The 18,185-nt window shown below is 46.3% G+C and overlaps 1 pseudogene; it reads left to right on the top strand.

Moving 5' to 3' along the window:
- Positions 1-9,806: 9,806 nt before the first annotated feature.
- Positions 9,807-18,169, top strand: LOC121556138 (annotated as a pseudogene).
- The last annotated feature ends 16 nt before the right edge of the window (positions 18,170-18,185 follow it).

An 18,185-nucleotide genomic window follows, 5' to 3' on the forward strand; every position in this document is an offset into this window, starting at 1 on the left:
TTCGAGTCTCATAGCAAAGGGTCTGAATACTTATGTAAATAAGGTATTTCTGTTTTTTATTTGTAATACATTTGCTAACATTTCAAAAAACCTGTTTTCGCATTGTCATTATGGGGTATTGTGTGTAGATTGATGAGGGAAAATAATAATTTATTCCAATTTAGAATAAGACTGTAATGTAACAAAATGTGGAAAAAGGGAAGGGGTCTGAATACTTTCAGAATGCACTGTATACACACACACACACACACATTCTTACTTGACTACTCGTCCCAACCGAGACACTTCCCTTTACCTTGGAATGTGACAGGATGACAGATGCTTTCTTTCTCTCTCTCTCTCTCTCTCTCTCTCTCTCTCTCTCTCTCTCTCTCTCTCTCTCTCTCTCTCTGTCTCTCTTTCTGTCTCTCTCTCTCTCTCTCTGTCTCTGTCTCTCTCTCTCTCTCTGTCTCTCTCTCTCTCTCTCTCTCTCTCTCTCTCTCTCTCTCTCTCCGTCTCTCTCTCTCTCTCTCTCTCTCTCTCTGTCTCTGTCTCTGTCTCTGTCTCTCTCTCTCTCTCTCTCTCTCTCTCTCTCTCTCTCTCTCTCTCTCTCTCTCTCTCTCCGTCTCTCTCTCTCTCCGTCTCTCTCTCTCTCTCTCTCTCTCTGTCTCTCTCTCTCTCTCTCTCTCTCACTCTCTCTCTACATAATGTCTATGAACAAAGATTTGACCCTTGGTGCTATGTTGTTTCAGAAGACCCCTGGACGGTGGCATTGTAGGAAGACAAGCTAGAGACCTTTAGTGTGGCCAGTCTAGTTAGATAGTAGGAAGACAAGCTAGAGACCTTTAGAGTGACCAGTCTAGTAAGAGGATTTCTACAAAACTGTCTCCCAGAATCAGATTCAAGGTACAATGCAGCTGTTTTTATTTCAATATCAAATCATTTCTGGGCAACAATGAAGTACCTTGCTGTGATTTGTTTTTAATTAAAATGACACAAGCAATTTTTTAGCTAGGACTGTCTGGGAGTGGTGTCGAGCTGTGATTGGGAGAAAGGTTTGGAAAGCTCTTTCTTATTGGTCTAGTAACTAATTGGTGATGTCACCAGGCAGGCCAAAACTCTTCCCTCCTCCCCCTCCTCTTCCCTCCTCCCCCTCCTCTTCCCTCCTCTTCCCTCCTCTTTCCTCCTCTATCCTCCTCCCCCTCCACTTCCCTCCTCTTCCCACCTCCCCCTCCTCTTCCCTCCTCCCCTTCTCCCCCGTCCTCTTCCCTCCTCCCCTTCTCCCCCGTCCTCTTCCCTCTTCCCCCCTTTCCCTCCTCTTTCCTCCTCCCCCTCCTCTCCCCTTCTCCTCCCCTCCTCTTCCCAACCTCCCCCTCATCCCCCCTTCTCCACCTCCTCCCCCTCCTCTTCCCATCCTCCCCCCTCCTCTCCCCTTCTCCCCCTCCTCCTCCTCTTCCCATCCTCCCCCTCCTCTCCCCTTCTCCCCCTCCTCTTCCCATCCTCCCCCTCCTCTCCCCTTCTCCCCACCAGCCCCCAACCACTCCCAGGGAACAGGGTGAGGTCCATCAGAAGGTTTGTGTGAGTGACGTGGAGGATGTTTGTTCTGACCTGGTTGTCATTGCAGGTGTGGTCCTATACTCAGGCAAGGTGTGTGTGTGTGTGTGTGTGTGTGTGTGTGTGTGTGTTGCCGTTCGGCCTGATCAACTACATTCCTAAGCCCAGACCAAACTTTGTTTTATGTTCTCTGCATTCCACAACAGGGCTATTAGCATTCTTTATGTGTGTGTTTGCATACGTGTGTGCATGCGTATTTGTGTGTGTGTTCTGAGGTTTTTTCCAATGACGAAGCAAGTTCAGGAAATCTACCGTACGATAGCCATCATCAAAGTAGCCTGTACCACTCAGACAACATTACACACAACATTACTAAATTATATATCCATTCAACTACAGCTAACTGACTGATATATATATCCATACAACTACAGCTAAACTGACTAATATATATCCATACAACTACAGCTAAACTGACTAATATATATCCTGTGACGTCACGAGAGGCTACACAGCTTTCAGCGGGATTGCTCAAGTAGTGCAAGGAGACAAGGTTCAAACAAAACAAGGATTTTATTATAGGTCTTGGGAAATTAACGAAAATATAACAAAATTCTGTTCTCTTGTGGCTCTTTAAGGGTTAACAGTTCAGGGATGTCTCTTCCACATCCAAAATCATAATTCTCACTCGCTCAGATAACTTTTCCCCAGCCTTACTGTAGTCCACGTTGCAGCTAGTGGCCAACCCAGCAAAAAGTCCTTCCAAATGTCTCTCACGTATTTCCACAGGTGCATATATCCAAAGGTGAGTATTTCCCAAAGGTAAGTATCTCCAAATCCTTATATTCCTCATGGAAGTGGACGTGCAGCACTCTTGTCCTCCAGAGAGCCCAGGTTGGAGACTGTGTCTCTTCACCCCCCACACACTCCCTCAGTGTGTCTCTTCCCTTCCCAAACCTTCAGCTCATCAGCTCCTCATTTGTTTCAGCTGCGTGGGAAGATTGGCCATAGAGGGGTGGAGTTCCCGACCATACCAGCAGATGGAGCCATAGCTGTCTGGGTTTGCAGCCACCTCAGGGGGATGTACCGTCCCTCCAGGACACAGCCTCTCGTGACATCACAATCCATACAACTACAGCTAAACGGACTAATATATATCCATACAACTACAGCTAAACGGACTAATATATATCCATACAGCTACAGCTAAACTGACTAATATACACTGCTCAAAAAAATAAAGGGAACACTAAAATAACACATTCTAGATCTGAATGAATGAAATAATCTTATTAAATACTTTTTTCTTTACATTGTTAAATGTGCTGACAACAAAATCACACAAAAATTATCAATGGAAATCAAATTTATCAACCCATGGAGGTCTGGATTTGGAGTCACCTCAAAATTAAAGTGGAAAACCACACTACAGGCTGATCCAACTTTGATGTAATGTCCTTAAAACAAGTCAAAATGAGGCTCAGTAGTGTGTGTGGCCTCCACGTGCCTGTATGACCTCCCTACAACGCCTGGGCATGCTCCTGATGAGGTGGCGGATGGTCTCCTGAGGGATCTCCTCCCAGACCTGGACTAAAGCATCCGCCAACTCCTGGACAGTCTGTGGTGCAACGTGGCGTTGGTGGATGGAGCGAGACATGATGTCCCAGATGTGCTCTATTGGATTCAGGTCTGGGGAACGGGCGGGCCAGTCCATAGCATCAATGCCTTCCTCTTGCAGGAACTGCTGACACACTCCAGCCACATGAGGTCTAGCATTGTCTTGCATTAGGAGGAACCCAGGGCCAACCACACCAGCATATGGTCTCACAAGGGGTCTGAGGATCTCATCTCGGTACCTAATGGCAGTCAGGCTACCTCTGGCGAGCACATGGAGGGCTGTGCGGCACCCCAAAGAAATGCCATCCCACACCGTGACTGAACCACCGCCAAACCGGTCATGCTAGAGGATGTTGCAGGCAGCAGAACGTTCTCCACGGCCTCTCCAGACTGTCACGTCTGTCACGTGCTCAGTGTGAACCTGCTTTCATCTGTGAAGAGCACAGGGCGCCAGTGGCGAATTTGCCAATCTTGGTGTTCTCTGGCAAATGCCAAACGTCCTGCACGGTGTTGGGCTGTAAGCACAACCCCCACCTGTGGACGTCGGGCCCTCATACCACCCTCATGGAGTCTGTTTCTGACCGTTTGAGCAGACACATGCACATTTGTGGCCTGCTGGAGGTCATTTTGCAGGTCTCTGGCAGTGCTCCTCCTGCTCCTCCTTGCACAAAGGCAGAGGTAGCGGTCCTGCTGCTGGGTTGTTGCCCTCCTACGGCCTCCTCCATGTCTCCTGATGTACTGGCCTGTCTCCTGGTAGCGCCTCCATGCTCTGGACACTACGCTGACAGACACAGCAAACCTTCTTGCCACAGCTCGCATTGATGTGCCATCCTGGATGAGCTGCACTACCTGAGCCACTTGTGTGGGTTGTAGACTCTTTCTCATATATCCGTACAACTACAGCTAAACTGACTAATATATATCCATACAACTACAGCTAAACTGACTAATATATATCCATACAACTACAGCTAAGCGGACTAATATATATCCATACAACTACAGCTAAACTGACTAATATATATCCATACAACTACAGCTAAACTGACTAATATTTATCCATACAGCTACAGCTAAACTGAATAATATATATCCATACAGCTACAGCTAAACTGACTAATATATATCCATACAACTACAGCTAAACTGACTAATATATATCCATACAACTACAGCTAAACTGACTAATATATATCCATACAACTACAGCTAAACTGACTAATATATATCCATACAACTACAGCTAAATTGACTAATATATATCCATAAAGCTAACTGACTAATATATATCCATAAAGCTAACTGACTAATATATATCCATACAACTACAGCTAACTGACTAATATATATATATATATATATATATATATATATATATATATATATATATATATATACAACTACAGCTAACTGACTAATATATATCCATCCAACTACAGCTAAACTGACTGATATATATCCATACAACTACAGCTAAACTGACTAATATATATCCATACAACTACAGCTAACTGACTAATATATATCCATTCAACTACAGCTAAACTGACTAATATATATCAGTACAACTACAGCTAAACTGACTAATTTATATCCATACAACTATAGCTAAACTGACTAATATATATCCATACAACTACAGCTAACTGACTAATATATATCCATACAACTACAGCTAAACTGACTAATATATATCCATACAACTACAGCTAAACTGACTAATATCTAACTGACTAATATTGTAGTCCCGTGTAGCTCATTTGGTAGAGCATGGCGTTTGCAATGCCAGGGTTGTGGGTTCGATTCCCACGGGGGGCCAGTATGAAAATATATGCACTCACTAACTGTAAGTCGCTCTGGATAAGAGCGTCTGCTAAATGACTAAAATGTAAATATCTATCCATACAACTACAGCTAAACCGACTACGATGGAAAAATAGAAAATCTGACCTAGATTTGTAAAATATAATTAATTAATTACTTAGTACTTTTGTTGTTTTGAGTTTATTTCACTAACGTCTTTTTGAATGGTGTGTTTGTGTTCATGCGTGTGTTTGTTTTCATGTGTGTGTGTTTGTGTGTTTGTGTGTTTGTGTCTGTGTGTGGCTGAGAGAGGTCTCTGGTAAAGACATCATGCTTCCCTGCCAGTGATGCATTGTGGGAAAAAAACAGATGTGTGTGTACAGCAATGAGGGGGCTTCCCATCCTGCACCGCCCCTCTTCTCTCTCTTTTACCTCTTCTCTCTCTTTTACCTCTATTAGTTAGCCTCGGTAGCTCTCAGAGCTAACAACCTCCGGACCTCCAGACACCCAGACCCCGGCCCTTCCCTAACCCAGCCACGCTGCGCTATGCCCAGCCTCAGAGCCGGCCGGAGGGCCCTGGCCCTGATTCTCCTGGTTGTCCTTCAGCTTCAGGCCTGTAGGGGACAGGGTGCTGCTGAGCTCAGGAAGCCCATCTACCAGAGACTCAGACGACTAGACGATCAGGTCAGTGTGTATGGTTGTGTGTGTGTCTGTGTGTCTGTGTGTGTGTGTGTGTTCATGTGTGTGTGTGTGTCTGTGTGTGTGTGTGTTCATGTGTGTGCATCTGTGTGTGTGTGTGTGTCTGTGTGTGTGTGTCTGTTCGTGTCTGTGTGTGTGTGTGTCTGTGTGTGTGTGTGTGTGTCTATTTGTGTGTGTGGCTGGGTGTTTGTGTGTGTGTGTGTCTGTCTGTCTGTCTGTCTGTTTGTCTGTCTGTGTGTGTCACCCTTGATGTGTTATTGTTTTATTACAAGAAAACAAAAAAAATAGAATATCATTTTCGAAGTTAAAAGATGTCCAAGAAATGTAAATGTTTCCAAGAGAGTAATATATATCCATAAGTAAGGTATACTACATGACCAAAAGTATGTGGACACCTGCTCGTCCAACATCTCATTCCAAAATCATAGGCATTAATATGGAGTTGGTCCCCCCTTTGCTGCTATAACAGCCTCCACTCTTCTGGGACGGCTTTCCACTAGATGTTGGAACATTGCTGAGGGGACTTGCTTCCATTCAGCCACAAGAGCGTTAGTGAAGTCGGGCACTGATGTTGGGCGATTAGGCCTGGCTCATTGTCGATGGGGTTGAGGTCACGGCTCTCTGCAGACCAGTCAAGTCCTTCCACACCGATCTCGACAAACCATTTCTGTATGACCTCGCCTTGTGCACGGGGGCATTGTCATGCTGAAACAGGAAAGGGCCTTCCCCAAACTGTTTCCACAAAGTTGGAAACACAGAATCGTCTAGAATGCCAATATTTCCCTTCACTGGAACTAAGGGGCCTAGCCCGAACCATGAAAAACAGCCCCAGACCATTATTCCTCCTCCACCAAACTTTACAGTTGGCACTATGCATTGGAGCAGGTAGCGTTCTCCTGACATCCGCCAAACCCAGATTAGTCCGTCAGACTGCCAGATGGTGAAGCGTGATTCATCACTCCAGAAAACGCATTTCCACTGCTCCAGAGTCCAATGCCGGTGAGCTTTACACATTTACATTTACATTTTTTACATTTTCGTCATTTAGCAGACGCTCTTATCCAGAGCGACTTACAAATTGGTGCATTCACCTTATGATAGCCAGTGGGACAACCACTTTACAACACCACTCCAGCCGACGCTTGGCATTACGCATGGTGATCTTAGGCTTGTGTGCGGCTGCTTGGCCATGGAAACTCATTTCATGAAGATCCTGACGAACAGTTATTGTGCTGATGTTGCTTCCAGAGGCCATTTGGAACTCACTAGTGAGTGTTGAAACCAAGGACAGACGATTTTTACAGACTACGCACTTCAACACTCGGCGGTCCCGTTCTGTGAGCTTCTGTGGTCTACCACTTCGCGGCTGAGCCGTTGTTGCTCCTAGACGTTTCCACTTCACAATAACAGCACTTACAGTTGACCGGGGCAGCTCTAGCAGGGCAGAAATGTGACGAACTGACTTGTTGGAAAGGTGGCATCCTATGACGGTGCCACGTTAAAATCACAGCTCTTCAGTAAGGCCATTCTACTGCGAATGTTTGTCTTTGGAGATTGCATGGCTGTATGCTCAATTTTATACACCTGTCAGCAACGGGTGTGGCTGAAATTAACGAATCCACTGATTTGAAGGGATGTCCACATACTTTTGTATATATAGTGTATGTCCAAGAACTTGTGTTGTACGTGTGTGTGTTTCTCAGTTCCGTCGATTCCAGGAACTGACCCTGAGCCGGTTAGAGTTTCTGTCCCAGATGTCTAACGTGTCGACCTCCCTAGAGGTCAGAGTTCAGACCCAGTCCGACCAACACAGAAACCTCACCCAGGAACTAACACAACTCAGAGACACCACCACACAGGTTACTATTCATATCATTTTGGTTATATATATATTATGTTGTATTTACATGTATGTTATATATGATGTTATATTTTATTTTAAAATATATAAATATATATTTATATTTATGTTATATTATTATGTCATATATATATACTGCTCAAAAAAATAAAGGGAACACTTAAACAACACAATGTAACTCCAAGTCAATCACACTTCTGTGAAATCAAACTGTCCACTTAGGAAGCAACACTGATTGACAATATATTTCACATGCTGTTGTGCAAATGGAATAGACAACAGGTGGAAATTATAGGCAATTAGCAAGACACCCCCAATAAAGGAATGGTTCTGCAGGTGGTGACAACAGACCACTTCTCAGTTCCTATGCTTCCTGGCTGATGTTTTGGTCACCTTTGAATGCTGGCGGTGCTTTCACTCTAGTGGTAGCATGAGACGGAGTCTACAACCCACACAAGTGGCTCAGGTAGTGCAGCTCATCCAGGATGGCACATCAATGCGAGCTGTGGCAAGAAGGTTTGCTGTGTCTGTCAGCGTAGTGTCCAGAGCATGGAGGCGCTACCAGGAGACAGGCCAGTACATCAGGAGACGTGGAGGAGGCCGTAGGAGGGCAACAACCCAGCAGCAGGACCGCTACCTCCGCCTTTGTGCAAGGAGGAGCAGGAGGAGCACTGCCAGAGCCCTGCAAAATGACCTCCAGCAGGCCACAAATGTGCATGTGTCTGCTCAAACGGTCAGAAACAGACTCCATGTGGGTGGTATGAGGGCCCGACGTCCACAGGTGGGGGTTGTGCTTACAGCCCAACACCGTGCAGGACATTTGGCATTTGCCAGAGAACACCAAGATTGGCAAATTCGCCACTGGCTCCCTGTGCCCTTCACAGATGAAAGCAGGTTCACACTGAGCACATGTGACAGACGTGACAGTCTGGAGACGCCGTGGAGAACGTTCTGCTGCCTGCAACATCCTCTAGCATGACCGGTTTGGCGGTGGGTCAGTCATGGTGTTGGGTGGCATTTCTTTGGGGTGCCGCACAGCCCTCCATGTGCTCGCCAGAGGTAGCCTGACTGCCATTAGGTACCGAGATGAGATCCTCAGACCCCTTGTGAGACCATATGCTGGTGTGGTTGGCCCTGGGTTCCTCCTAATGCAAGACAATGCTAGACCTCATGTGGCTGGAGTGTGTCAGCAGTTCCTGCAAGAGGAAGGCATTGATGCTATGGACTGGCCCGCCCTTTCCCCAGACCTGAATCCAATTGAGCACATCTGGGACATCATGTCTCGCTCCATCCACCAACGCCACGTTGCTCCACAGACTGTCCAGAAGTTGGCGGATGCTTTAGTCCAGGTCTGGGAGGAGATCCCTCAGGAGACCATCCGCCACCTCATCAGGAGCATGCCCAGGCGTTGTAGGGAGGTCATACAGGCACGTGGAGGCCACACACACTACTGAGCCTCATTTTGACTTGTTTTAAGGACATTACATCAAAGTTGGATCAGCCTGTAGTGTGGTTTTCCACTTTAATTTTGAGGGTGACTCCAAATCCAGACCTCCATGGGTTGATAAATTTGATTTCCATTGATAATTTTTGTGTGATTTTGTTGTCAGCACATTCAACTATGTAAAGAAAAAAGTATTTAATAAGATGATTTCATTCATTCAGATCTAGGATGTGTTATTTTAGTGTTCCCTTTATTTTTTTGAGCAGTGTATATTATGGTAATATTATTATTATGGTTATATTTTGTTTTAATTTGGGTCCTGTCTTGTCGTTGTTTATCTTGTTGCTGTTCTGATTTGTTTAAAACACTTTCTGTAGTTTTTTTGTGTGGGGGAACATTTATAAAAAATCTTACCAAAAAACAGGAGCTGAACGGCCTGAAAGACTGGAGCAGTAAACTACAGAAGAAGAACAAGAGGATGGAGGGAAGATTGGCCTCGCTGGAGAGACGCAGACAGGGACAGGTACTCTAAACATCAACAGTCAGGGACAGGTATTCTAACCAACAACAGACAGGGACAGGTACTCTTAACATCAACAGTCAGGGACAGGTATTCTAACCAACAACAGACAAGGACAGGTACTCTAAACAACAACAGACAGGGACAGGTACTCTAAACAACAACAGACAGGGACAGGTACTCTAAACAACAACAGACAGGGACAGGTACTCTAAGCAACAACAAACAGGTACAGGTACTCTAACCAACAACAGACAGGGACAGGTACTCTAAACAACAACAGACAGGGACAGGTACTCTAAACAACAACAGACAGGGACAGGTACTCTATGCAACAACAAACAGGTACAGGTACTCTAAACAACAGCAGACAGGGACAGGTACTCTAAACAACAAGAGACAGGGCAAGGTACACTCTCTCTCCTCTCGCTCCTCTCTCTCCTCTCTCTCCTGTCCTCTCTCTCCTCTCTCTCCTCTCACTCCTCCTCTCCTCTCCTCTCCTCTCCTCTCCTCTCCTCTCCTCTCCTCTCCTCTCCTCTCCTCTCCTCTCCTCTCCTCTCCTCTCCTCTCTTCTCGCTCTCCTCTCCTCTCCACTCTCTCCTCTTCTCTCTCTCTTCTCCTCTCTTTCCTCTCCTCTCTCACCTCTATCTCCTCTCCTCTCTCTCCTCTCCTCTGCACAGAGCAGCAGGCAGACCCAGAGACGGAGTCAGGAGCAGGGAGAGTCTCTCTCCAGCCTCACCCTGGCGCTCCACAGCCAGGAGGGGCGTCTCCACTCCCTGGAAGCCCAGCGAGAGGAGCTTCTGGTCGGGCTGAGAGGTCTCCAGGAGTCCCTGAGGGAGCAGGATCTCCGGATGAGCCGGCTCGAAGGGAGGCTGGGGGAGCTACTACAGGGGAATGGAGTCTCTTCCAGGGGATCAGAGAGGACAGGAGACCCTCTCACCACCAACCTCACGCCCCAGGATACAGTACCCCCACGGAGGACCCAGGCCTCCAGAGGACAGAGCCCAAGACAGGACACCCAGACCCAGCCCGGACACACCCAGACATATTACCAGCCCCTGCCTCAGGCTAACATTCAGCCTCAGCCCCAACCCCAAACCTTCTCTCAGCCCCAGCCCCAGTCCCAGTCCCAGCCCAAACCCCAACCCCACTCTCAGCCAAAACACACCAAAGACAGGAGGACGAGGACAAGACTACAGCCTCCACATCCACCTCCCCACCCCACACAGCCTCCTTCTCAGTCCCAGGAGGAGAAGAGGAGGCTGGGGGAGAGAGGACAGGATAGCCCCCGGCCTGGTCGTCCTCAACAGGGGGCAAAACCACAGTCTGTGGAGGAGAGGAGAGAGGAGGGAGAGATGGAGAGGAGGAGGGGGGACGAGGTGTGGAGGAGGAGTGAAGAGAAGCGGACAGACAGGAGGAGTGGAGAGGAAGAGCGGACAGAGAGGAGGAGGGGAGAGGAAGAGCGGACAGAGAGGAGGAGGGGAGAGGAAGAGCGGACAGAGAGGAGGAGTGGAAAGGAAGAGCGGACAGAGAGGAGGAGGGGAGAGGAAGAGCGGACAGAGAGGAGGAGTGGAGAGGAAGAGCGGACAGAGAGGAGGAGGGGAGAGGAAGAGCGGACAGACAGGAGGAGGGGAGAGGAAGAGCGGACAGAGAGGAGGAGGGGAGAGGAAGAGCGGACAGAGAGGAGGGGAGAGGAGGGGAGAGGAGGAAGAGGAGGAGAGGAGGAGTGGAGAGGAGGAGAGGAAAGGAGAGGAACCACAAATCCAGAACCTTCTTCAGCTTCCAGTGAGACATAAGATCCCTCTGCAGCACATCCCCAGGAGAGAAGGTACCAGTAAGTAACTCCAGATGTCAATAATAAGATAGCAAAACTCCAGTAACTTTCCCAAAATTCCCAGGTTTTCCATAAATTCTGGTTGAAGGATTCCAGATGTCCTGTGGTTCCAGGAATCTTCAAACTGGGATTTCTGGAAACCCTCTGTCAGCAACACAACACAGCATCCAGTAATGAGGTTCCATTTAAATAACTATAAAATAGAGAGGTGTTAAATAACATCCTGTAGTATCCCATAGATAGGTGTGTCACGGTTTACTAAGCCAGAACCCAGAAGCAGACCAGGACAAGGTACGTTGAGACCAAGGTGAGTGTTTATTTAATAGATTCCGAGTGAGGCTGAATAATCCAGGGAACAGAGCGGGTGGCGTGGATGGGTTGTTGAGGGTGCAGTGGTTGGTCCGGTACTGGCTCGGCAGCCGCCGACCATCAGGCAGAGGTTGGGTGAAGGTTCCGGGTGAGAGACTGCAGACAGAACAAAACGGAGGTCAGTACACAGCAAGTCAACAAGGTGCAAAACAACAAAACTAACACTACTGGCTCAGAGGCTGATACGCTGACAAACATACTGTTCATGGCTAACGATCCGGCAGGAACTGGATGTTAGGCCAGAGCCTAAGAAGGGTGATGATCAGGACCAGGTGTGCAGATTGCTGATGGGATGCAGGTGCGGAAAACAAGAGCGCTCCCCGGAGCGTTCCCGAACCCTCGGGAAACTGGAGATTACGAACAGGAACACTAGTCACCAGACAGGACCCGACTCAGACAGCCGGGATCGTTACAAGGTGTAATGCGGTGTGACATTAAATAACATCCCATAGTATCCCATAGATAGGTGTAATGCGGTGTGACATTAAATAACATCCAATAGTATCCCATAATGTGGTGTAATGTGGTGTGACATTAAATAACATCCCATAGTATCCCATAGATAGGTGTAATGCGGTGTGACATTAAATAACATCCAATAGTATCCCATAATGAGGTGTAATGTGGTGTGACATTAAATAACATCCCATAGTATCCCATAATGAGGTGTAATGTGGTGTGACATTAAATAACATCCCATAATATCCCATAATGTGGTGTAACGTGACATTAAATAACATCCCATAGAATAGTTTATTTTAGGAAACAACTTCATTAGAACTAAAATGGATGTGTTTTACATCCGTAAACAACATCTGCTGAGCCACGAGAGACCAGAAAGACACACACACACACACATATCTGTTAAAGGCGTTGTTGTGTGTTTCCATTCAGTCTGGAGGAGGAGGGGAGTTGAAGCATTACATTTGCCTAATCCCAAACTCGCTTACACATCTTGGGACTACAAGGTCCTCTACTCTCTAAATGAGATGAGAGAGAGAGAGAGAGAGAGAGAGAGAGAGAGAGAGGTTAAGTGTTGATAGATGTAGGAAACAGGATATAGTCTCACTGAGTTTGGACCATCTGAGAGTTATGAGTTATGTTCACATCTGAAGAATCAATCTAACTCTATTATTCACGTTGAATAAACTAAGATTAACAAACCCAGTTAGAGAAAAACTATATTATGTAACTCTAGAAACTGATACACACTGCCTTAGCCAAGAAATACACATTCATCTCTACGCATTGATCAGTCAGCTGGTTTTAACAGCAGTCAGTTTGCGGTTGACAATTTGATAAATGGATGATATATTAAGTTCTCTTCAACCTTTCTATAGCCTGGGTACCAGTGTGTTTTTCCTATAGCCTCCTCATTTGCTGTTGTTGAATGCAAAAACAGTCCAAGACTGGGATTGGATGGCCCCGCTCTGCTTTTAGCTGTTCGTCATCATGGTGTGTTTGACCTATAAAACATGATTCAGAATAAAGATGTTACACTGACAGTCCTGTTCTCAGGCCATAAACCCCATCCAGCCAGTCCTGTAGGGACCACCCCCCTGGACTAAAGTAGACTTCAGGCTTCATGTCACGCCCTGGCTCGGGGGACTCTCGTATGTTGAGCCAGGGTGTTAGTTTCTATGTTTTGTTGTGGGTCTAGGTTATTGTATTTCTTTGTTTGAGTGACTCCCAATCAGAGGTAACGAGTGTCAGCTGTTGGCTCGTTGTCTCTGATTGGGAGCCATATTTAACTATCTGTCTTTCACGTTGTGTTTGTGGTTTCTTGTTCATTTCGGTTTGTGTGAAACTGTAGACGTCACGTTATCGTTTATTATTTTGATCGTGTGATCAGTAAATAAAAGATATGTTCACCTTCAACGCTGCGCCTTGGTCCTCCTCTATGTGTGACGATCGTGACACTTCATGATTTACTGTCTTCTTTTACTACCTTGTCAGGACCTGTGGATGTGAGGAGGAGGGAGAGAGAGAAATAGAGAGAAAGATAGACAGAGATCTGGGGATTTTAGCAGGAGGTAGGAGGATATGATGGGATAGTCGTAACAGCAGGAGGTAGGAGGATATCAGGGGATGGTCGTAACAGCAGGAGGTAGGAGGATATCAGGGGATGGTCGTAACAGCAGGAGGTAGGAGGATATCAGGGGATGGTCGTAACAGCAGGAGGTAGGAGGATATGAGGGGATAGTTGTAACAGCAGGAGGTAGGAGGATATGAGGGGATAGTTGTAACAGCAGGAGGTAGGAGGATATGAGGGGATAGTTGTAACAGCAGGAGGTAGGAGGATATGAGGGGATAGTCGTAACAGCAGGAGGTAGGAGGATATCAGGGGATAGTCATAACAGCAGGAGGTAGGAGGATATGAGGGGACAATTGTAACAGCAGGAGGTAGGAGGATATGAGGAGACAATTGTAACAGCAGGAGGTAGGAGGATATGAGGGGATAGTTGTAACAGCAGGAGGTAGGTGGATATGAGGGGATAGTCGTAACAGTAGGAGGATATGAGGGGATAGTCGTAACAGCAGGAGGTAGGAGGATATGAGGGGATGGTCGTAACAGCAGGAGGTAGGAGGATATGAGGGGAAAGTTGTAACAGCAGGAGGTAGGAGGATCTGAGGGGATGGTCGTAACAGCAGGAGGCAGGAGGATATGAGGGGATAGTCGTAACAGCAGGAGGTAGGAGGATATGAGGGGATGGTCATAACAGCAGGAGGTAGGAGGATATGAGGGGATAGTTGTAACAGCAGGAGGTAGGAGGATATGAGGGGATAGTCGTAACAGTAGGAGGATATGAGGGGATAGTCATAACAGCAGGAGGTAGGAGGATATGAGGGGATGGTGGTAACAGCAGGAGGTAGGAGGATATGAGGGGAAAGTCGTAACAGCAGGAGGTAGGAGGATATGAGGGGATGGTCGTAACAGCAGGAGGTAGGAGGATATCAGGGGATGGTCGTAACAGCAGGAGGTAGGAGGATATGAGGGGATGGTCGTAACAGCAGGAGGTAGGAGGATATGAGGGGATGGTTGTAACAGCAGGAGGTAGGAGGATATGAGGGGATAGTTGTAACAGCAGGAGGTAGGAGGATATGAGGGGATAGTCGTAACAGCAGGAGGTAGGAGGATATGAGGGGATGGTCGTAACAGCAGGAGGTAGGAGGATATCAGGGGATGGTCGTAACAGCAGGAGGTAGGAGGATATCAGGGGATAGTCGTAACAGCAGGAGGTAGGAAGATATCAGGGGATGGTCGTAACAGCAGGAGGTAGGAGGATATGAGGGGATAGTCGTAACAGCAGGAGGTAGGAGGATATGAGGGGATGGTCGTAACAGCAGGAGGTAGGAGGATATGAGGAGATAGTCGTAACAGCAGGAAGTAAGAAGATATGAGGGGATAGTCGCAACAGCAGGAGGTAGGAAGATATGAGGGGATAGTCGTAACAGCAGGAGGTAGTGTTGTTCACAGGGTTGCATAATTCTGGTAATTTCCAATTTGAGATGCAGGCACTGACTGTCTTGGCTTTCCTCTTCCCAGTCTGTATCAGTATTGTGATTTCAGTGACATCAGTAATGTGTTGCAGACCTGGGCACAAAACAGTTGTATTTTGTAGTTTATTTGAAAATACCAACTTTTCAAATACTCAAGGTAGTCGAATTTAGTTGATAAAGCGTTTCAAACTAGTTTCTTTGATATTCAAATACAGGACTCAGAAAAACTAATAATATTTGAAAGTATTTTAAATACCTCTCAGAAAACCAAATATAATTGTATTTTATAAAACAATATGCAAGTTATTTGAAAACAAAAAAGTATTTATTTTATGGCTGCCAAATATTTGATGGAGAACAAAAACTAGAAGAGTTAGTTGAATTAGTCTAAATATATGACCATACGCACATGGTTTGGAGGGCTCTCAGGTAGTAATCTTAATATAGCCTGTAGATTGAATTAAATACATGACATGAAGGACATGGAATCCCCTCAGCATTAGAGTAGATCCCTTCTGCAGCTTCAAAATGGCTGACAAATATATGTTCATAATGAGTGACAAGGTAATACTGTAACTCTTGACATCAAGTTCTTATACATGTTATACTTTCTGATTATTACAATAGCAACATTGTTGTTGCATAGGACTTTGGAAATTGCTTTATAATTGCATCATAATGGTGTTATTACAGAAGTGGAATAAGGAACAGTCACTATTCCTCGTGTACAGTAGTTTAAAAAAACTCTCAGCTCATTGCTATGCAATTAGGATGCAATTACCAAAGTATTATGTAACAACATGATAATAAAATGTTACTCCAAAAGTAATTAGAGTTTATTATACAGGCACAAGAACAGTTTAATGATAAGCGTTAGTGAGAATGCTAAGAGTAACATAATATGGTTATTAAGTGTCGAAAGGAAACAAAACAAAACTGTATTCTTTAATCAACCACAGCCAAGGTAGGTGGAAAATCATGTTAGATTGTATTTTGAGTTATTATATACACCTGGGGCAATGGGCATTCAGGAGAATGGACATTTACAGAATGTTCAGATAGAAAAGTATTGTGTAGTTCAAATATGAATGTCAGATAGATTGGAATAGTATAGGAGATTGTGTGTGTTCCATTCATTAAATGTATATCTATGCAATTCCAGAGACAGCCCTGCCATTAGTTGAAGTCAGCCAATCCAATCGTTTCATAGTCACTTCCTTAGGTCCGTATTCCATTTTTATAAAGTAGTTGCTAGTCACACCCTGACGTATGGGACTCTAGTATGTTGAGTCAGGGTGTGGAGTTCTACGTTGTATTTTCTATGTTCTCTTTCTAGGTTGTTTGGCCGGGTGTGATTCCCAATCAGAGGCAGCTGTCGCTCGTTGTCTCTGATTGGGGATCATACTTAAGTAGCCTGTTGGCACTCATTAGTTGTGGGTTCTTGTTCCGTGTTAGAGGCTTGTATTGTGTTTAGCCTTAGGACTTCACGTTTCATTGGTTTGTTGTTTTGTTCGTGTGTTTATCGTTGAAATAAACATGTATGCATTTCACGCTGCGCCTTGGTCTGACCCGTCCTTAAACAAACGTGACATTGCTTTCTCAGATCTGTATTCAAATAGTTTAAAAAAGTAGTCATTTTTGGGGATCTGTATTCAGATAGTTTTAAAAAGTAGTCATTTTTTTCAGGTCTGATGCCACAAAGCATAGTTAAAACTAGAGTTATCCCAGGTCTGATGCCACAAAGCGTAGTTAAAACTAGAGTTATCCCAGGTCTGATGTGTTGCAGTGTTTTTTGTTCCAGTATTCACTGACTATCTTGTCTCTCTCCTTTCTCTCTTCCAGTCTGTAATGTGGACTCCATGTTCCTGTTCCCGTCAGCTTCCTCTGAGAACTACGTCACCTTCTCCCAGAGCTTCCCTGCTCTGCCAGAACTCTCTGTGTGCCTGTGGCTCCGCGTCGACGTCGGGTACGTAGGAACGCTCCTCTCCTACGCCACGGAAGACAACGACAACAAACTAGTTCTATACGGACGCAACTCCTCCTCTTATTCCTCCTCCTCCTCATACTCTTCCTCCACCCCCAGCCGAGCAACCCTGGACTTTGTGGTGGGAGACCCTGCGTACCGTGAGCTCCCTGTGGACTCTGTGCTGGATGGGTGCTGGCACCACCTCTGTGTCCTCTGGTCCTCTATCCAGGGACGATTCTGGCACTACACCGACCGGCGCCTGACCTCCGCAGGGTCACGGTTCAGGAAGGGGTATGAGGTGCCGGCAGGGGGGTCAGTGGTGCTGGGAGCAGAGCAGGACAGCCAGGGGGGAGGGTTTGATCCCACCGAAGGGTTCGTGGGGCGCCTGGCGGGGTTCACTGTGTGGGACCGGGTGTTGAGTCCTGGGGAGGTGACGGGGGTGGCTACGGGGAGGGGGGTACCCCGGGGGGTGGTGCTGGGGCTGGGGGACGTAGACGGGGTTCATGGGGGGGGTGCAGCGGGTAGCCTGCGAGTGCCTGGAACACTGTAGCTGAAGCGTCTGATTCCAAACCCACCCTAACCGCTCGTCCCTTGTCCCTATAGGCACTCCTAGATCTAAAGTGTGGTGTCAAACTTCAGTCCTTGAGGGCAGAGTGTGTGTGTTTTTACTCCTCTGTACTTGATAGATCAACTAAGGTCATTGATTTCTTAGGAACTCCCCTCTCCTGGTTGTCTAGGTCTTAATCTGTCATGAATTAAAAACAAACAACAACAACAACCAGCAGACATTTGTCTCTCCAGGAAATGAGTTTGACACCTCTGGCCTAAGGGGTTGACAGTCTAAATGTTTTAATATCAATCAATGAACTACCAGGGAGATAGAAGACTGGCCCTGGGACTTAATGTGGACCTATACTGGAAGAGGAACCCTAACACTTCTCTAACCTTTAACAATGCCACTGACACACTGTAAAAAGGAGCATGTGAATGAAAGCCATCAATTATTACTTAAAGCAATGTTCTTAGATGGCTAAACAA

The sequence above is a fragment of the Coregonus clupeaformis genome, unplaced genomic scaffold (assembly GCF_020615455.1).
Source record: "Coregonus clupeaformis isolate EN_2021a unplaced genomic scaffold, ASM2061545v1 scaf0263, whole genome shotgun sequence".
Lineage (NCBI taxonomy): Eukaryota > Metazoa > Chordata > Actinopteri > Salmoniformes > Salmonidae > Coregonus > Coregonus clupeaformis.